Raw genomic sequence first — 22,413 nt, forward strand, 5'->3', positions numbered from 1 at the left:
CGCGGCGTCGGAGAGGCCGACTGAGGCGCCCGGCAGTCCCCGCACTGCCACTAGTTCTTCGAATGCTCCGAATTTTGGCGTTTAGAATGGAAAACTGAGGGCTGTGGCCTGGCCCCACCCCCCTTAGCCCCGCCCTCGCCCTTCCCCCTCCCCCAGCCTACGGAGGACGGCGCGGTGAAGGGATTGCAGCCCCGCCGGGGCGCTTCAGTAAAAGCACGTCTTCTCCCCCCGCACTGGTCTTTCTGACAGCCAGCAATCTGACGCCTCCTCGTCAAGGTGTGAGTGTGCCTGGAGTCCTTTACAAGAGCGTGCCGCGACCTCCCCATGGCCATCTGCAGGGGCTTAGGTGCTGGCACCCGCCGGCACCGCCGCCCACCCCGCGTTGCTTCCCTGGCCTCTTAGGGAACTGGCTTTTTCCTAGTTAGTTGGCACTGTGGAAAGGCCATGCCCAGGTGAAAGGAAAGGGAGGGTTCATACAGAGGGTATTCCGAGTTCCTCGCCGCTTCTGAATGCGTTGCAGATTGGGAGGTCCCGGGGACTTTTGTCGCTGGTTAGGGTTTGCACATAACCTTGGAAAGGGAGTCCGGCGCCTGACGCGGGTTTCGTCTTCAGCTTGCGCAAAATCCCGAAAGCAAGGCCGCCACCTCGTGGAATGTTCCGGAAATACGGTTAGCGGTCCAGAGTGGGCAGGAGTTAACGACAGTGTGGGCCTTCTTTGACAGTTGGTGGTAGAGAAAAGTGCACTTACCGCTAATTATGGTTTTGTAATGGAAATCACCCATCACTTGCTACTCAGATTGGGTTTATGGAGTTCAAATGGCTCCTCAAGCCATGTAGTTGCCCTTGGTGCTGGAGGAGTCGGTCCAAGGCTTTCAGGGGTGGGGATTGGTGGGATGAGGGGAGGAGCAGGGAGAAGTGATCTGAGACAGGGCTTAGTTTCCTACTTCCAAATTTTGCTTTTCAATTTTACTAACCTAGGAACACCATTTTGTTTCTTGCTCTAATGATAATAGGGTAACATTTTAGAATTTTTAAATACCAGTGTTTTGAAATACCTTATTTAATCCTATGACAATTCTGAATGGGAAATGCTATTATTATGCCCATTTTACAGATGAGGAAACATGCTTAGAGAATTTAAGTTTAGTAGTTTATAAATACATAGTTTACAATTTATAAGTATATATAAATTTATAATTTACATAGTTTATGATTTATAGTTTTAGTAGATTAAATAGTCATTTTAACAGCACACTTCATTCTTTGTGTTTATGTTAACAAGATGTGGTAACAGATAGTTTGAGGACACTGAGTTCCCGAGTCATTTAGAATACCATATTAATAAACCACTGGAAGAGATTTAGAAGTTAGGTTTGCTCCAGTCTGTGATCAGGTGTGTATGGTATCAATTAAATGAACATTTGCAAAGACATTCTTTCTCATAAGGTCCAGCAGAGGCTTGTCTGGCATTAGAGAGTAGTCCGTCCCTCCCCCTCACCCCCCCTCTCCGTTTTTCATTCTTCTTTAATCAGTTCAGGGCAAGTCCAGGCATGTTTCTCATAATTGGCAGTAGACTCTACCTCCAAGATTATCAGGGCTTAGAATAAGGGGTGGGTCTGGGTGGTGGAAATGAAGAATTACATAACCCTCATCTTTATTCATAAACCTAGGGATGACCTTTGGTTCCCAGATTTATGCAAACCCAATTTGCTTGCCTGTAGTTAGTTGGCTTGCCAGTTTGGAGCATTATCTTAATTTCCAGAGCTAGTTTTTACACCATGCCCTTATTTTATTAGTTGATAATGAACTTACTTTCTCTCTCTCTTTCTCTTTCTCTCTCGCTCTCTCTACACACACACACACACACATAGCACACATATATTCATATATTTATAGTCCTCTGTGTAAAAGACCTGTAAAGCATAGTTTGTCATGAATTTTTTCATTATTTCAATTATATCTCATTATCATATAGTATTGTATATATTTGTACCAAGTGTACCTCAGTATTTGACAGACTATTAAACATTCCATAGGAAATTCAGTTTTATCCTCCAAAATATGCAAGCACTTAAAATATCAAGACTGTATATGTGTTATGGTGTCTCCTTTCCAACTGTAAAAAACAATCATGAATCTGATTTTTTCAGTTTGTAGTGCCATCGTGTGGACAGGACCAAAAGATGGCCCATAGAACACGAAACAAAATAAATGTACTTTCCATTGAGGATGAATCTTTAATTATAGACTATTTCTCTGTAAATCTATAGATTTAATGCAACTACAGTTAAACTCCCAATAGGATTTTTAGTAAAATTTGAGAAGCCATTTGTAAATGTGTATGGACATGTAAAAAACCAAGAATAGCAAAGTCACTTTAAAAAAGAATAAATGGGGGAAAGGCTTTCTCTATCAGCTATCAGCATTTACAATGAAGAAGTAGCAATTAAGAATGTTGGTACTCTCACAGAGGTAGACAAAATGGCCAGTGGGATAGAATAGAGAGCCTAGAAAAAGAATTTGTGTATAGAATTTTGATATATGACAGAGGTGGCTTGATAGGTTGGTGAGTAAAGGAGGGACCATGCCATAAATGGAGCTAGAAAAGAATAATTTTTCTATATGGAAAAAATGAAATTGCTGTCTCACACCATATACAAAAAATCAACTGCAGATGGAGTAAGGACTTAACTTTCTGTGTATAGGGTAGGGAAAGATTCCACTAATTCCACAATAAAAGATTGATAAATTGGAGTAAGTTTGTCAAAGGACACCTCAAGTAAAAAGACAAAACTGGGAGAAAGATTTACATACACATAACCAACAAAGAAGTAGTAAAAGAATATATAAAGAGCTCCTACAAATTGTTAAGAAAAAAAAAAAAACCCAAAAGAAAAATGAGCAAAAGACAAGGACAAACATTTCACAGTAGAAGAATTACTTATAGCTAATAAGAATAGGATGAGAGTCTCAACATGTTTAATAATCAGGGAAATGGAAATCAAGACCATTTAAACTAATTGATTAAAATTAAGAAGCCTGAAAATATCAAGTGCTGGAGAAGATGTAGACCAAAACTTTGTACAATTCTGCTGGGACAGTAAATTGATCTTTCTTATACCCTACAACCCAGCAAGATAAGTGCTTGCACATGGTACCAGGAATGATATATAAGCATAATCATAGCACTTTATGTAGTAGCAAAAAAACCTGGAAACAGCCTAAAAGCCTGTCAATAGAAGAAGAGATAAAGAAATTATGCCATATACACAAAATGGGATATAATGCAATTGTGAAAATCAGTGATTTACAGATACCCACATCTATATGTATGATTGTTACTAATGCTGTTTTAAAAAAAAAAGGCAGATTGAAGATTAATCTTTTTATAAAATTTAAAAACCTTAATCTCATTGTTTTGTTTAGGCATGCATATATATGTATGTGATTGAAAATACTATTTTAAAATATAAAGGAATGCTAAATACAAAATTTAGGATAGTGGTTTGGATATATTATGTCCCCCAAAAACCATATTCTTTAATGCAAACTTGTGAGGTCAGACATTAATATTTTGATTGAGTGCTTCCATGGAGATGTGACTCAATCAACTGTGGGCCAGACCTTTGATTAAATTATTTCCATGGAGATATGGATCCTGCTCATTCAGGGTGGATCTTATTTAAATCACTGTAGTCCTATAAAAGAACTCACAAACAAAAGATGCTCAGAGCAGCTGAGAGAGACTTTTAGAGAGATGCTTGGGAGCTGACAGAGATGCTTGCTGATGTTTAGAGATACTTGGAGACAGAAGGATGTTTGGAGATGCTAAGCTAAGAGAAAACCAGAGACATTTTGGAGAATGCCATTTTGAAACGTAACCAGATAGCAAAGGAACAGACACTAGCCACATGCCTTCCCAGCTTACAGAGGTGTTCCAGATGCCATTGACCATTCTTCAACTCTTGTTGAGCCTTAGTTTGGACACTTTTATGGCCTTTGGACTGTAAATTTGTACCTAAATAAATCCCCCTTAGGAAAGCCAATCCATTTCTAGTATTTTGCATAACAGCAGCATTAGCAAACTGGACCACCTTGTCTAAGTGAGGCAAGGGTAAAGGATAGGGCAAGAACATACGGTCAGTGTAAGTTTTTGTTGATTAAATTCTAGGGTTGGATTGTGGATTCATGAATGTTATAATTTAATAAACAGACATTCAAACTGGGCATGCATGCGTACAGAGACCAATGATAACTTTGTAATGAGCCAATGAGTATGGTTAATTATATGTACCTTAAATCCAGGTTAAAAAAAAACAATCGCTTCAGTTAACTAAATGACAGAGAGTGAAACAATGAGAAAAACATTTTGATATTCAACTGTGTTGCTGAGAGGGTAAAGGGACTAGGTTGGGCATATTAAATCTGAGTTGAAATGTCCTAGGCATCTAACGCTTCACTCTGGAAGGTTAGAAAAGCCCAAATCTCATTTTATATTCATCACAATATTTTTAATTTGTTGGATATTTAAATTTAATGCCTAATGTTTGAAAAGCAGCTGAATGAATATAAACTAAAAGGTTAATTTTAGGTTTTAAATTTAAATATTAAATATCTTTTAGTTATGTTTATGTTGACATGCTGGCATTTTGTAAAAAAGAATAAAATGCTGTGGCAAATCCTGCCAATAATCTTTGATAAAGGTTTATATTATATACTGATCAACATGTGTGACTCGAATTGACTTTCTTATTCCTTTTATCCATTCATCTATTTCTATGTTTCCATCCATCCATCCATCCGTCCATCCATCCATCCACCAATCCATTCATCCATCTCTCTATTTTATGGACTATTTTGGAGATTACTTTATCTCTTATATAGTAATAACAATTATTGAGAATAACTTATCCTCCCTTTCACTGTTGCACAGATGTCAGCTAATTTATTGCAGTGGACATATGGCTTCCCCTGCTGGTGGAAAATGATAATGACAGTCAAAGCTATAACGTTTTTAAGGTTGTTTAAAAAGCAGCTATATATATTCCTTAAGTTCTCTCCACCATGTCATTGCCTTGTGCGGCATCAACGTAAAAAAATCTCACTTTTGCATCTATCTTAGAAGACACGATTATTTTACTTTTTAAAATCAACTTATTTAAAATTTTATAATTAAACATAATTAGATGAACATAACAAAAACAAGCTGAAGGCATCTTAGTTTTTCCTCATACTTGGACATGAAAGCTTTCCATAAGATTTTCTGTGTCACTGACCTTTTTAAAAATTTTTTTTAAACTTTTTTTAAAGAATATCTTCCTCTTTTCTCCTTTTGAATTCTTGTACTTTGCTTATTCTCTACACAGTATTTCTGAATTTCTACCTCACTTAGGACCATTTCTTCAAATGTATGTTTGAAAAAAATAATAAATGAGAAAATTTTCCCTTACACCGTTTAGTCCATTTGAGTCTAGATTCTGCAGAGTGTTACTCCCAAACTTCGCAATGAAATCCCATTCAGTTGGAATTTATGCATGGATCAATATCAACATGTTTAAAACATTTTATTTAAAATAACTCTCTTGACATTTCTATTTTAATACTGATATTTTCTGAGGTCCTGTCTTACTATTTTTAATAATATTTGAAAAGACTGGTCAATAATTGTCCATTACCCTTGAAATCTTGTTTTATTCGGAAATCTATTGTTCTAGTTTGCTAATACTGCTGGAATGCAAAACACGAGAAAGGATTGGCTTTTATAAAGGGGTTTATTTGGTTACACAGTTGGAGTCTTAAGGCCATAAGGTGTCCAAGGTAACACATCAGCAATCAGGTACCTTCACTGGAGGATGGCCAATGGCATCTGGAAAACCTCTGTTAGCTGGGAAGTTATGTGGCTGGCATCTGCTCCAAAGTACTGGTTTCAAAATGGCTTTCTCCCAGGACATTCCTCTCTAGGCTGTGGTTCCTCAAAAATGTCACTCTTAGTTGCAGTTGAGGTATTTGTCCTCTCTTAGCTTCTCCGGAGCAAGAGTCTGCTTTCAACAGCTGTCTTCAAACTCTCTCATCTGCAGCTCCTGTGCTTTCTTCAAAGTGTCTCTCTTGGCTGTAGCTCCTCTTCAAAATATCACTCACAGCTGCACTGAGTTCCCTCTGCCCGTGAGCTCATTTGTATGGCTCCACTGATTAAGGCCCACCCTGAATGGGTGGGGCCATGCCTCCATGGAAATATCTCATCAGAGTTATCACCTACAATTGAGTGGGGCACATTTCTATGCAAACAACCTAATCCAAACGTTCCAACTTAATCCCCACTAATATGTCTGCCCCACAAGATTGCCTCAAAGAGTATGGCCTTTTCTGGGGGACATAATACATTCAAACCGGCACATCTATGTATATGTCAGATGGGAAATTAAAAAAACAGAAAAAAATATATATATGGTTAGATTTAATTTTGGCTTCTGACAAAAGTCTTCAATATAACACAAAGACACAAGCAAAAAGTATTGGAACTATTCAAAAACACTGCTCTTAACAAACAACTAAAGTTATTAAACTTTGAAATGTTGAGTATTTATTAAACTAAATCTTCATAAACAAAAGGTATTTATCACAAGTAACAAAATGCACTCCATTGGTTAACTAGTGAGATACACTTAATGCCCCCTTTTTAGGGACTGCTGTAACCCCAGAGACTTCTTCCCTGGGAAGAAAGTTCCAGTGTCTTCAGAAAAGAAGGAATGCATATATACATGTAACACTGTTCTTAGTTTCAAATATCCTTCCCTCGGTGACTTTTTGTTTTCCTCCCAGTAAAACCTCTTCCATTAGGAGGCAGGGAAAGTTCTAACTTGAATTTACTGAAATGCTTCGTGGACAATCCACTCTGGAACAGTTAGCATAGCACTTTGTGCTTGCCATTTCCATCAAAGGCTGACCTTACATATTCTACCTGTTGGAAATTGAGATGTTTTCATTAACTAAAGGCTTTTTTAAAAACTATGATCTATGCTTGTCCTAGTTTGCTAATGCTGCAGAATGCAAAACACCAGAGATGGATAAGCTTTTATAAAACGGGGGTTTATTTCACTACACAGTTACAGTCTTAAGGCCACAAAGCATCCAAAGTAACATCTCAGCAATCGGGTACCCTCACCGGAGGATGGCCAATGGCCTCCGGAAAACCTCTGTTAGCTAGGAAAGCAGCTGGCGTCTGCTCCAAAGCTCCGGCTTCAAAACGGCTTTCTCCCAGGACGTTCCTCTCTAGCAAGCTTGCTCCTCTTCAAAACATCACTCCCAGCTGCACTCAGTTCCCTCCCCCCAAGTCAGCTCATTTATATAGCTCCACCAATCAAGGCCCACCCTGAATGGGCGGGGCCATCCCTCCATGGGAACATCTCATCAAAATCATCACTCACAGCTGGGTGGGGCACATTCCAAGCAAATCTAACCAGCATCAAAACTTCTGCCCCACAAAACTACAAAGATAATGGCATTTGGGGGACACAACACATTCAAACCGGCACAATGCTACACTTATTAGTTGTATAATCTTAGGAAAGTTGTTTTGAACCTGTCTTTCCCCATCTATAAAATGGAGCTAATAAAACCTGCCAATATGGTTGTTGTGAGATTAAATGAGATAGTCCATATAAAATGCTTTTGGAAGTGCTTGGAGTATACAGTGTTTAGTAAATGTTAACTATGAGGAACTTCCTATGAGGAAATTACTTAACAACATGGCAATGCAATTTGCATTTTCCCCTTCAAATCCAGAAAACTCTAAGAAAGGATACTGGATAATAAAGCCACAGACTCCTTTTTTAGTAAACCTAAAGAGAGATACTGCAAAATATTTGTAGGGCCTGCCAAAAATGACAACAGTTGTTCAGAATTTGCATTTAAAAATTTATCTTGAACAGTTGGGTCAAATGAAAAATGCAAACCTAAACCTAAACTTCAGGATATGTAGAAAACAATGATAAAACACTACCAGGACCTTGGTATAAAACTAGAACTGTGAATCTTGACAAGGATGAGGCCAAATTTGTTTCCATGGGATGTTTGGCAATGTCCAGAGAGATTTTTGGTTTTCACAACTGTGTTAGGGTAGGATATTTGTTATTGTTATCTAGTGAGTAGAGGCCAGGGAGGCTCCTAAACATCCTAGATGCACAGGAAAGCTCCTCCCCCCACAACAAAGAATTACTCAGCCCAAAATGTCAATAGCACTGAGGTTGAGAACCCTTCAGCTGAAGAAATGCTCAAAAGTAAATTCATAGCCTTAAATACTTATATCAATAAATGAATAAAAAATACCTGTTTATTTAAAAAAATAATAAAACAGATAAACTGGTAGCTAGCTCAGACTCCACTCCCCCTCCAAAAAAAGAGAGAGAGTAGAGACAGACAGTATAAACAGATAACCACAGAACGAACTTAAGAACTTGGAAACTATTGTATCCTATATAAATTCTTTAAGTGTAAGATGAAATGGACAATTTTCAAGAGAACATAATTTATCAATTCTGACCTTAGAAGATATTTACAAACCTAAACCGACCACCCCTATGTGGGATCTGACACCCAGGGGTGTAAATCTCCCTGGCAACATGGAATATGACTCCCAGGGAGGAATCTAGACCCAGCATCATGGGATAGAGAACATCTTCTTGACCAAAAGGGGGATGTGAAATGAAATAAGTTTCAGTGGCTGAGAGATTCCAAAAGGAGCAGAAAGGTCACTCTGGTGGGCACTTTTATGCACAATATAGATAACCTTTTTCAGTTTTTGATGAATTGGAAGAGCTAGCAGTAAATACCTGAAACTATCAAACTGCAATCCAGAACCCTTGAATCTTGAAGACAATTGTATAACAATGTAGCTTATGAGGGGTGACAATGTGATTGGGAAAGCCATGTGGATCACAGTCCCCTTTGTCCAGTGTATGGATGGATGAGTAGGAAAATGGGGGCAAAACAAAACAAAACAAAACAAAACAAAAAAAACCTAAAGAAAGAATGGGGAGCAGGGGGACAATTTGGGTGTTCTGTTTTTATGTTTTTACTCTTGTTTTTTTTATTCTTGCTGTCACTTTTTCTGGTGCAAGAAAAATGTTAAAAAAAATAGATTGGGGTGATGAATGAACAACTATATGATGGTAATGTGATCAGTGGATTATATGTTTTGTATGATTGTATGGTATGTGAATAAATCTTAATTAAAAAACTTTAAAAAGACCTAAACAGACCAATTTCTACAGAAGAAGTAAAGAAAACTGTGTAAGAACTGCAACTTAAAAAGTCTCCCTGTCCAGATAGTTTCACAGGACAATTCTGTGAAACTGTTAAAGCTAAAATAATTCCAATGTTATTTAAGCTGTCCATAGAATATCATAAAGAGAAAATCTTCAATTTATTTTTATGAAGCAAGAAAAACATTGACATAAGATCTGACAAAGATTACACAAAGAAGACCAAAAATATTTACTTGTGAATATTTATGAAAATTTTTAAATAGAACATTAGCAAACAAAACCCAGCAGCATATTAACAGAATATTACATCATGAACAACTAGATTCTAGATTCTGGCAGTTTTCCAGGAATGCAAAGATGCCTCAACATTAAAAATTCAGATTACTGATCTGTAAACATAACGCAATATTAATGAATTATGTTGATAGACCTAAGGAGAAAATCAAACAATCATGTTCATAAATGTTGAAAAAGGCATTTGACAACTTCACCATCTATTCATAATACAACCACTTGATAAATTAAGAATCACTAGGCACTTCCTTAAAATGATATTTGCAGCTATCTTAACACAAAAGATAGCATCATGTCTGGAGGAGAAATATTAGAAGTCCTCACATTGAAGTTAGGAACAGCAAGGATGCTCACCTTCATCACTATTAGCGCTCTATTGGAAATATTGGACATTCATTGCTATTAAAGAAGAGAAAGAAATTATAAGTACTAGAATAGAAAGGAGATAAAACTATCACTATTTACAGAAAATGTGACTGTATAACTGAAAAACCTTAGAGAATGTACTGAAAAAGAATTACTGTAAGGAGTAGAATTCAGCAAAGTATTGAAATTAATATACTGAAATCAGTAGTAGAATATTTAATGAAAGAAAGATTTTACTTATACAAGGACCAGATGGCAGCATAAGAATCTCTGGGAGTCAGTCCCTCCACTAGAACAACCATTAAACAGGTAGCAACTATCTGAATCAACTATTTCAAAACTCTGGAGTCCAATAGCACACTGTATTCCAGGGAAGAGTGGGAGGAAAAGGTTGGTAAATTATGGTAAATATCAATAAATTGCTCTCTCTGCAAGGTGGTTACCATTGCCCATTCCCCACTGTTGCAGCAGGCAACTGTGGTGTCCAGCCCCTGGTGTAGCTTGTTGATGCCAGAGAGGGACATAAAAATACAGTTCCCCAAGATCTGGGAGGAGGAGCACAGTCCAATCATTGATCACTGTTTTCCATTAGCTGTTTTGGATTGCTAGGGGCCTGGCTCTAAGGGCAGCCATTGTTCCAACCCATCCTGGACAAAGGTGGTGGAGACTTAAAGACAATACATTTCCCCAGAGATGTGGAAGGCAGGGTTTATTTGGTTACAAAGTTACAGTCTTAAGCCCATAAAGTGTCCAAAGTAAGGTATCAACAATAGGGTACCTTCACTGGAGAAAGGCCATTGGCATCTAGAAAACCTCTGTTAGCTGGGAAGGCACATGAATGGCATCTGCTTGCTCCCAGGTTGCATTTCAAAATGGCATTCTCCAAAATGTCAGCATCAGCTTTCAATGGCTGTCTTCAAAATTTCTCTCTTAGCTGCAGCTCTGTCTGAGCTTATAGGGCCCCAGTAAACTAATCAAGACCCAGCTGTGGGTGATGACTCTGATTGGATAATTTCCCTGGAGGTGTTGTTCTGCCCATTTGGGGTGGGTCTAAGTTAATCAGTGGAGCCATATAAATGAGCTGACATAACAGAAGGAAATCAGTGCAGTTGAGAGTGACATTTCAAAGAGGAGCTACAGCCAAGAGGGACACTTTGAAGAATGCACAGAAGCTGAGAGAGTAGCTGCAGATGAGAGACAGTTTGAAGACAGCTGTTGAAAGCAGACTCTTGCTCTGGAAAAGCTGAGAGAGGACAAATATCCCAAGTGCAACTAGGAGTGAAATTTTTGAGGAACTGCAGCCTAGAGAGGAACGTCCTGGGAGAAAGCCATTTTGAAACCAAAACTTTGGAGCAGATGCCAGCCTTGTGCCTTCCCAGCTAACAGAGGTTTTCCAGACACCATTGGCCATCCTCCAGTGAAGGTATCTGATTGCTGATGTGTTACCTTGGACACTCTATGGCCTTAAGACTGTAATTGTGTAACCAAATAAACCCCCTTTTATAAAAGCCAATCCATCTCTGGTGTTTTGCATTCTGGCAGCATTAGCAAACTAGAACAATTATGTCCCTCAAAACACCATGATCTTTGATGTAATCTTTTTATATATATATAAGAAATTTTATTTTGAGATAAATTCAGACTTACAGGAACAGTTGCAAAAGCAGTACAAACCCCATACATAGCAGTACAAACCCCATACATAACCCATACATACCCCGACCCCCCTCCCCTGATACCCCGATCCACCACATTTAACATCCTGTCACACCACCATTTCTTTCTTTCATTCCCTCCCTCCCTCCCTCTCTCCCTCCCTATCATCCATCATCTATTGCTCTGTCTTCTGAAAACATGAGAGCAAGCTGCACACATCCTTGAAAAAACAATATAATTCACATATACATTTCCCATGAACAAGAACATTCTTTTATGCAATCCCGTTAAATGCAGCTAAGAATTTCAAGAAATTTAACCTTGATACAAAGCTTACATTCTATATTTCCTTTTTTTTCTTTTTTTTTCTTTTTTTTTTTCCCTTACGTCCCATCTATGTCCCTTTGAGCCTCCTCTCCTCCATCCTCAGATCCCATTCAGGATCATCCTTGGCATTTAATTGTCATCTATTTATATGTCTTTTTTTTTTTCCAGTTGTAGAAACATATATACAGCCTAAATCTTCCCATTCCACCCCCCTCCCTAGCATTCCATTAGTGGGATTAATCACATTTAGAATGTTGCAATGGTATATCACCTTCCCACCATCCATTTCTAGAAGTTTCCCTTCACCCCAAACAGAAACCCTACACTCATTTCTTAACTCCCCATTGCCTCTTCCCCCATTTCTCAGAACCCCTAATCTACTTTTCATCTCTATGGTCATATTCTCTGATACTTTCTTTGTGTTTACCATGGGGCTTAAATTTAACATCTTAAATCTATAACAATCTTGTTTTTCTTTGATACCAACTTAACTTCAATATGACACATAAACTATGTTCCTATATACTCCCTCATTCCCCCACTTTTATGTAGTTCTTGTCAAAAATTATTTTACATTGAGTCCAAAACCACTGATTTATCATTACAGTTTATGTATTTTAGATCCTGTAGGAAGTAAATAATGGAGTTAAAATCAAAAATACAGTAGTATTGATATTTATATTTACCATGTGATCTTTAGTGGTACCCTTTATTTCTTCATGTAGTTTCAGTCAATTGTTTAGTGTCCCTTCCTTTCAGCCTTCTCAACTCCCTTTAACATTTCTTATAGGACTGATCTACTGGTGGTGAAGTCCCTCAGCTTTTTTCTCTGTCAGTAGGGCTCCCTTTAGTGTCTGAAATAGGGCAGGTCTTTTATTAGCAAAATCTCTCAGCATTTGTTTGTCTCTGAAAAATTTAAGCTCTCCCTCAAATTTGAAGGAGAGTTTTGCTGGATAAAGTATTCTTGGTTGGAAATTTTTCTCTCTCAGAGTTTTAAAATGTCATGCCACTGCCTTCTCGCCTCCATGGTGGCTGCTAAGTAGTCACTACTTAGTCTCATGTTGTTTCCTTTGTATGTGGTGAATTGCTTTTCTCTTGCTGCTTTCAGAACTTGCTCTTTTTCTTCAGTATTTGACAGTCTGATCAGAATATGTCTTGGAGTGGGTTTATTTGGATTTATTCTATTTGGAGTTCACTGGGCATTTATGCTTTGTGTATTTATGTTGTGTAGAAGGTATGGGAAGTTTTCCCTAACAATTTCTTTGAATACTCTTTCTAGACCTTTACCCTTCTCTTCCCCTTCTGGGACACCAATGAGTCTTAAATTTGGATGTTTTATTTTATCTATCGTATCCCTGAGATCCATTTTGATTTTTTTTATTTTTTTCCCCATTCTTTCTTTTGTTCTTTCATTTTCTGTTTTGTGGTCCTTGAGGAGGCTGAGTTGTTGTTCAGCTTCCTCTAATCTTGTACTATGAGTATCTGGAGTCTTTTTACTTTGGCCAACAGTTTCTTTTATTTCCATAAGATCTTCTATTTTTTTATTTACTCTTGCAATTTCTTCTTTATGCTCTTCTAGGGTCTTCTTTATGTCTTTTATATCCTGTGCCATGCTCTTCTTCATGTCCTTTATATCCTGGGCCATGCTCTTGTTGCTTGTCTATAATTCTTTGATTAATTGTGCCAAGTACTATGTGTCTTCTGATCTTTTGATTTGGGTGTTTTGGTTTGGGTTCTCCATATTGTCTGGTTTTGTCATATGCTTTCATATTTTCTGTTGTTTTTGGCCTCTTGGCGTTTGCTTTACTTGATCCCTAATTTGACAGAACTGCAGCTTGGTGGTGTACATTTTCTCTAACTAACCAGCAGATGGCGTCCATGAGTCACCTATTCCCCTCAAGTCAGTTCTCCCCACTTTGTCTTTGTGGTGTGTGGGGATCTGATTCTTGTGGGGTCCAATTGGTGCACCAAGTTTGCGTGTGTTGCTGGTGCTGTCCGCCCTGAATGTGGGGCATGTGTCTCGGTGGTTAGGCAGGCAGGGAAGCTTTAATAATCAAATCTCCCAGGTGTTTCCAGAGATTTAAGGCCATTGCAGGAGCCTAAGCCTTCATTTCAGTCTTTCCACCGATTGTTTTTCTGCTGCTGACCCACAAGTCCTTGGTTTTTGCGTAGGGTCCCTGGGATTTCTGAGTGGTTCCCCCTTCCCAGCTGTGTTCTTCCAGGACCTCTGCTGAGGGAGGGCTGCACCATGTCACTAGTGCATGCTGGCCCACCAGGGAAGCCCGGGTCACTGGGCCATGCAGGGGCACTCCCAGCCCGCTTCAAAGGTGTTTGAATGGGATGTATTAACTTCCCGCTTTTCATACAGCTCCGCCCTCCCAGCTCCGAGACACTCAGCTGTGGGTGTATTAAAGGCCACTGTCCACAGCCAATATTGTGGCTTGTTTGTAGTGCTGTGGGAAAGATTCCCCATCACACTGGGTGTCTTGGCGTGGCTCTGGGATGTGGGTCTGGCCCCGGGCAGGAGCATCTCCCGCCTGCTGGGGAGATGGCTGCAAGGAATGTGTTTTTTTTCTCCTTTTGGCTCCCCTCTGCTCCTCTGGTCTCAAGACAATCAGCAGCAGGTGTGGAAAGGGGTATCCTCCATGCCAGACACCAAGGTGTTAGCCCAGCCCGCTCCCACCATGTTTCACTGTGCTGCTCTCCCGGTCATATCTACAGCCACTCCTGGGCTTTGTTTGTTTTTAAAGAACTAGTCCATCTCCAAATGCCAGCCCACTGTTTCCCCACACCGCAGTGCAGCCGCGGGACTTTCAGCCAGCTCACTCACTCGTTTCAGAATGCAGGCTCCTGGTTTCACCAAATGCATGTTCCCTGTGGATTTAGCAGACCTTGTCTGGCTGGTGCATCTTTGGAAGTGGTGTTTTGGGTCACTTTCTGGTTTTTATCTAGTATTTTTCATGGAGGTTTTTTTTTGCCCTGTCTCACCTAGCTGCCATCTTAGGTTCTTCCTGGTGTAATCTTGTAAGGGCAGATGTATTAGTGTTGATTAGGTTGAAGTCTTTGGATTAGGTTGTTTCCATGGAGATGTAACCCACCCAACTGTGGGGAATACCTCTAATTAGATTATTTCCATGGAGTTATGGCCCCACCCATTCAGCTTGGGTCTTGATTAGTTTACTGGGGCCCTATAAGCTCAGACAGAGCTGCAGCTAAGAGAGAAATTTTGAAGACAGCCATTGAAAGCTGATGCTGACATTTTGGAGAATGCCATTTTGAAATGCAACCTGGGAGCAAGCAGATGCCATTCATGTGCCTTCCCAGCTAACAGAGGTTTTCTAGATGCCAATGGCCTTTCTCCAGTGAAGGTACCCTATTGTTGATACCTTACTTTGGACACTTTATGGGCTTAAGACTGTAACTTTGTATCCAAATAAACCGCCTTTAAAAAAGCCAATCCATTTCTGATGTTTTGCAAAATGGCAGCATTAGCAAACCAGAACAGTGTGCTACTCCAGCTCATTTATCGAGTGGCCAGAAAAGCTTCTAATTTTCAGTGGGGACTGGAAAGAGATGAGGCTCTGTGACAGGTCCAGGCAACTGTGCAAGTTGCTCTGCCACTTGGACTGTATGATCCAGCTGATTGAATGGTGCTGGAAGTGTCAAGGGCAAATAGAGATGCTGTCTGCAGCCTTAGGCAGGTTCATATAGGAGAATCACAATGAAAACCCTTAGGATTTTGGAGTAAAGCTTTGCCATCCTCTGCAAATAACTACTCTCCTTTTGAGAAACAGCTTTTGCCCTGTTATTGGTCCTTAGTAGAGGCAGAACACTTAACCATGGGCCACCAAGTTACCATGAGACCTGAGTTGCATATCATGGGCTAGGTGTTGTCTGACCAGCCAAGCCATAAATTTAGGTGTGCACAGCAGCACTCCATCATAAAATGGAAATGGTATATATGAGATAGGGCTCTAGTGGGTCCTGAAGGCACAAGTAAGGTATATGAGGAAGTGGTCCAAAGGCCCATGGCCACCACTCCTGCCACATTATTTTCTCTTTCCCAGCCCTGGGCTATGGCCCCTTGGGAAGCTCCTTACAATCAGTTGACTGAGGAAGAGAAAACTTGGGCCTGGTTTACAGATGATTCTGCATGATATGCAGGTACCACCCAGAAGGGGACAGCTGCAGCACTCCAACCCCTTTCTGGAATGTCCCTAAGGACAGTGGTGAGCGGAAATCTTCCCAGGGGGTAGAATTTCAAGCAGTGCCCCTGCTTGTTCATTTTGTTTGGAAGTAGAACTGGCCAGAAGTATGTTTGTATACTGATTCATGGGCTGTTGCTAATGGTTTGGCTGGATGGTCAGGAACATGATTGGAAAATTGATGACCAAGAAGTCTGGGGAAGAGATATATGGATAGACTTTTCTGAGTAGGCAAAAATCATGAAGATATTTGTGTCCCATGTAAATGATCACCAGAGGGTGACTTCAGCAGAGGAAGATTTCAGTAATCAAGTAGATAAGGAGAACCATTCTGTGGTTACCAGTAAGCCTCTCCCAAACCACTCTTGTAATTGCCCAGTGGGCTCATGAACAAAGTAGTCATGATATTAAGGATGGAGATTATTCATGGGCTCAGCAACATGGATTTGCACTCACCAATCCAACCTGGCCACAGCCACTGCTGAGTGCCTAATCTGCCAGCAGCAGATACCCACATTCAGTCCCCAGTATGGCATCGTTCTCCAAGGTGATCAGCCTGCTACCTGGTGGCAAGTTGATTACATTGGACCCATACTGGAATAGACACATACTCTGGATATGGTTTGCCTTCTCTGCATGCAATGCTTCTGCCAAAACTACCATCTGTGGACTTACAGAATGTCCTATCCACCATCTTGGTATTCCACACAAGCATTGCTTCTCATCAAGGAACCCACTTCACAGCAAATAAAGTGAGGGAATGGCACATGCTCATGGGATTCTCTGTTCTTACCATGTTCCCCATCATCCAGAGGCAGCTGTGTTGATAGAATGGTGGAATGGCCTTTTGAAGACTCAATTATGGCACCAACTAGGTGGCAACAACTTGCAGGGCTGGGGCAGTGTTCTCCAGGAGATTGTGTATGCTCTGAATCATCATCCACTCTATGGTGCTGTTTCTCCCATAGCCAGGATTCATGGGTCAAGGAATCAAGGGGTGGAAATGGGAGTGGCACCCCTCACTATCACTCCTAGTGATCCACTAAGAAAATTTTTGCTTCCTGTCCCTGCAAGCTTAAGCTCTGCTGGTCTACAAGTCTTAGTTCCAAAAAGAAGAGTGTCCCACCAGGAGACACAACAATAATTCCATTAAACTGGAAGTTAAGACTGCTACTACCTGACCACTTTGGGCTTCTCATGCTCTGAACCAACAGGCATGGAAGGGGATTACTGTATTGACTGGGGTGATTGATCCTAACAAAGGGAAATAGGACTGCAACTACACAATGGAGGTAAAGAAGAGTTTTCCTGAAATATAGGTGATCCCTAGGGCATCTCTTAGTACTACCATGCCCTGTGACTAAACTCAGTGGAAAACTACAACAACCCAATATAGGCAGGACTATCAATGGCCCAGAAACTTCAGGGGTGGACTGTGAGGGTTAGGTTCATTTGTCAACCTGGCCAGGTGATGGTACCCAGGTGTCTGATCAAGCAAGCACTGGCCTAACCATTACTGCAAGGACATTTATGGCTGGTTAATAAACCAGAAGGCTGGTTTATTAAATCATCAGTCAATTGACTGCATCTGTGACTGAGTACCTTAATGAAGGGCATATTTTCAACAATGAGAAAATTCAATCAGCTGAATTTAATCCAATCAATGGAAGACTTTTAAAGGAGAAGAGAGAGAACCTTCCCTCCTTCTTTGGCTAGCCAGCATCTCCTGGGGAGTTCACTGAATACCTTCATCAGGGTTGCCAATTCACTGCCCTGTGGAATTTGGACTTGTACATCCTGTCCTATGGAATTTGGGCTAGTGCATCCTACTATAAAGAATTTGGACTTGTGCATTCTCACAATTTCATGAGACACTTTTATAAAATCTCATATTTACAGATATCTTCTGCTGGTTCTGTTTCTCTAGAGAACCCTAACTAATATGGTATGTAACTCCACTTCATACTTCCTACAGGTGCTAAAATTCAAATCAATAAAAAGTAAAGATAAATCTATGACTTAGAACATACAAAGTACAAAGATATAATTTTTAACAAGTTCAAAAAAAGTTGAGGGAATGGAGGAATAAAGGAATATTGTAAATGTATGTTATTGAAATCAAGTTGGTATCAAATCAAATATGGTTGTATGTTTAGGATGTTGTGTTGGTTTGAAGCTGTATGTATCACAGAAAAATATATTCTTAAATCTAATCCATTCCTGTGGGTGTAAACCCATTTTAAGTAGGATCTTTTGATGGGGATCCTTCAGTTAAGGTGTGACCCACTTCATTCAGGATGGATCTTAATCCTATTACTGGAGTCCTTTAAAATGGAAGCAAGACAGAGAGAGAAAGCCACTGAGGTGAGAAGATGAAAGCAAGAAAACTCAAAAGAGAAGGGAGAGACCAGCAGAGCCTGCCATGTGCCTTGCCATGTGGCAGAGGAGCCAAGGATCTCTGGCAGGCATTTTTTGGAAAGAAAGCTTTGTCTTGATGCTTGATTTGGACATTTTCTTGGCCTCAAATTGTAAGCTAATAAATTCCCATGGTTTAAGCCAACCCATGTCATAGTATCGCTTTCAGCAGCCTAGGAAACTAAGACAGACATTAAATTTTAAGACCATGGTTACCATAAGGAAAACATGAAAAATATATCCAGAAAGAAATGAGAAGGGAATCAATATAATACAATACAAAAAATAAATTAAATATGAAAGTAGACATTAACAGAAGAATTGAGGGACAAAAAGGTATAAGACTTACAAAGACTAGCAAAATAGGAGAAGAAAATACTGCATTATTAGTAGTTACTTTAAATGTAAATGGATTAAACTCTCCAGTCAAATGCAAAAGTTGGCATAATGATAAAAAAGCATGACCCATCTATATGTTGTTTACAAGAGACTCACCTTAAATTCCATCCCTACTTAAGACATAAGTAGGGATGAAAAAAATGTACCACGCAAGTAGTAACCAAAAGAGAGCTGTGTTAGCTATACTATTCTCAGATAAAATAGACTTTAAGTCAAAAGCTCTTATGAGGGACAAAGATGATCATTATATAGTGATAAAGGTGTCAATTCAAAAAGAAGATGCAACAATCCTAAATATATATGTACCTAACAGCAGAGCCCCCCAAAATATGTATCATAAGTTAATAGATTTGAAGGAAGGACTAGATACTTCTACATCAATAGTTTTATTGAGATATATTCACATACCACACAATCATCCATGGTGTACAATCAGCTTTTCACATTACCATCGTATAGTTGTGCATTCATCACCCCAGTCTATTTTTGAACATCTTACTTTCACCAGAAAGAATCAGAATAAGAATAAAAAATAAAAATAAAAAAGAACACCCAAATCATCCCCCCCATCCCACCCTATTTTTCATTCAGTTTTTGTCCCCATTTATCTACTCATCCATCCATACACTAGTCAAAGGGAGTGCGAACAAGGTTTTCACAATCACACTGTCACTCCTTGAATAGGAAGTGAGATATGGTAGGTCTGTATACATTAGAGTGAAATAGCAACACATCCCAAAGTAATTTGGGCAGAGAATAAAAATATATATTCAAGGCTCACCTGAGGAGCTGGGGGAGGATGCAGAGGTGTTGGATTTCCTCACCTGGATTGTTGCTGATGTTCTCACAAACACTGGGGACTGACGGCTTGACATGCTGAGCCCTCTGTCTTGAGGCTGGCCCCTATGAAGCTTGTTACTGTAAAGGAGAAAGAGGCTAAACCTGCTTATAATTGTGCCTAAGAGTCTCCCCTTGAGTGCCTCTTTGTTGCTCAAATGTGGCCCTCTCTCTCTAACTAAGCCACCTTGGCAGGTGATCTCACTGCCCTCCCCCTACATGGGACCTGACTCCCAGGGGTGTAAATCTCCCTGGCAAGGCATGATATGACTCCCAGGGATGAATCTGGACTTGGCATCATGGGATTGAGAACATCTTCTTGACCAAAAGGGGGATGTGAAATGAAATGAAATAAAGCTTCAGTGGGTGAGAGATTTCAAATGGAATCAAGAGGTCACTCTGGTGGACATTCTTACACACTATATAGATAGCGCTTTTTAGGTTTTATTGTATTGGAATAGCTAGAAGTAAAGACCTGAAACTACCAAACTCCAACCCAGTAGCCTTGACTCTTAAAGATGACTGTATAACAATGTATAACAGAGGGAGAAATGGAAAATTAACAAGTATATGGAAATGAAACAACATACTCTTAAACAACCAAAGGGTTAAGGAGAGAATAACAAGAGAAACTGGAAAACATCTTGAGGCAAATTAAAATGAAAACACAATATACCAAAGCTTATGGGATGCAGAAAAAGGCAGTGCTGAAAGGGAAATTTATACCTCTAAGTGCTTATATTAAAAAAAGAAGAAGAATGATCTCAAATCAGAGACCTAACTTTACAATTAGTGGATCAACAAAAAGAAGAGCAAACTAAACCCAAATCAGGCAGAAGGAAGGGAATAGCAAAGATTAGAGGAGAGATAAATGAAATAGAGAATAAAAATAAGAGAAATCCAGCAAAACCAAATGTTGATTCTTTGAAAAGATCAATAAAATTGACAGGCTTTGAATTAGACTGAAAAAGAAAAAGAGTGGATACATATAACTAAAATTAGAAATGAAAAGAGGGACATTACTACTGACCCATTGAAATAAAAATGACTATAAGAGGAGACTATGAGCAACTATACACCAACAAATTGGCTAACCTAGATGAAATGGACACATTCCTAGAAACACACAAACTACCTACATTGTCTCAAGAAGAAATAGGAAATCTCAACAAATCAATAACTAGTAAAGAGACTGAAACAGTAATAATAATAATTTTAAAAACCTCCCAACAAAGAAAGGCCCAGGACCAGGTGGCTTCACAGATGAATTTTATCAAACATTCCAAGAAGAAATAACACCAATTCTGCTCAAACTCTTCCAAAAGCTTGATGAGGGAGAAACACTCCTTACTTCATTCTATGAGGCCAACATCATCCTTATACCAAAGCCAGATAAAAATAATGCAAGAAAAGAAAATTACAGACTAATATCTCTTATGAATATAGGTGCAAAAATCCTCACAAAATAATAGCAAACCACTAAAAGAATGATACACCATGATCAAGTGGGATTTATCCCAGGTATACAAGGTGGTTCAAAATTAGAATGTAATAATACATCACATTTAAAGAATGGAGGGAAAAAACAATTGTTAATCGTAATTGATGCAGAAAAGGCATTTCACAAAATCCAGAACCCCTTCTGATACAAACACTTAGAAATGAAGGAATAGAAGGAAATTTCCTCGATGTGATAAAGGGCATATATGAAAAATGTACATCTCATATCAAATGTAATAGTGGAAGACTGAAAGCTTTCCCTCTAAGACCTGGAACAAGACAAGGATGCTTATTTTCACTACTGTTATTCAACCTTGTACTGGATATTCTAGCCAAAGTAACTAGGAGAGAAAAATAAATAAAAGGCATCTGAATTGGGAAAGAAGAAGTAAAACTTCCCCCAGTTGCAGATTAAATGATCCTATGTACAGCAAATCCTGAAAATTCCACAACAAAGCTGCTAGAGCTAATAAATGAATTCAGCAGAGTGGCAGGGTACAAGCTCAACACCATAAAATCAATAGCATTTCTATACATTAGTAATGGACAGTTGAAGAAGAAATCAAGAAAAAAATTCCATTTACAATAGCAACTTAAAGAATGAAATTATTAGGAATAAATTTAACCAAGGATGTAAAGGACTTATATGAAGAAAACTACAAAACATTGATAAAATAAATCAAAACAGAATGAAGAATAATCTGCATTCATGGATTGAAAGACTGACTACTGTTGTCAGTTCTACCCAAAGCATACATATTCAACACAATCCCAATCCAATTATAATTCCAACAGCATTCTTCGCACATTGGAAAAGTTAATCATCAAATTTATACAGAATGGTAAGGGACCCCAAATAGCCAAAGCCATCTTGAAAATGAAGAACAAAGTTGGAGGACTCACACTTCCAGACCTTTAAACTTATTACAAAGCCACAGCAATCTAAACAGCATGGACTAGCACAAGGACAGACATATAGACCAATGGAATCAAATTGATAGTTCAGAAATCAACTCTCATATTTAAGGCAAACATTTTTGACAAGGTGACAAAAGCCACTCAATGGGAAAGGGATAGTCTCTTCAACAAATGGTGTGGGGAAAACTGGATGTCTATGTGCAAAAGAATGAAGGTAGCCCCTATCTCACACC

At 39.2% G+C, this 22,413-nt stretch overlaps 1 protein-coding gene across 1 annotated transcript in view; it reads left to right on the plus strand.

Moving 5' to 3' along the window:
• Positions 1–163: 163 nt before the first annotated feature.
• The window catches only part of GAPT (GRB2 binding adaptor protein, transmembrane), a 49,681-nt gene continuing 27,431 nt past the window's right edge, over positions 164–22,413 (plus strand). Inside the window, exon 1 of the mRNA XM_037799177.1 lies at positions 164–278. The gene's annotated coding sequence lies outside the window, so the exon portion shown is untranslated. The remainder of the gene's footprint in view (positions 279–22,413) is intronic.

The sequence above is a fragment of the Choloepus didactylus genome, chromosome 11 (assembly GCF_015220235.1).
Source record: "Choloepus didactylus isolate mChoDid1 chromosome 11, mChoDid1.pri, whole genome shotgun sequence".
Classification (NCBI taxonomy): Eukaryota; Metazoa; Chordata; class Mammalia; order Pilosa; family Megalonychidae; genus Choloepus; species Choloepus didactylus.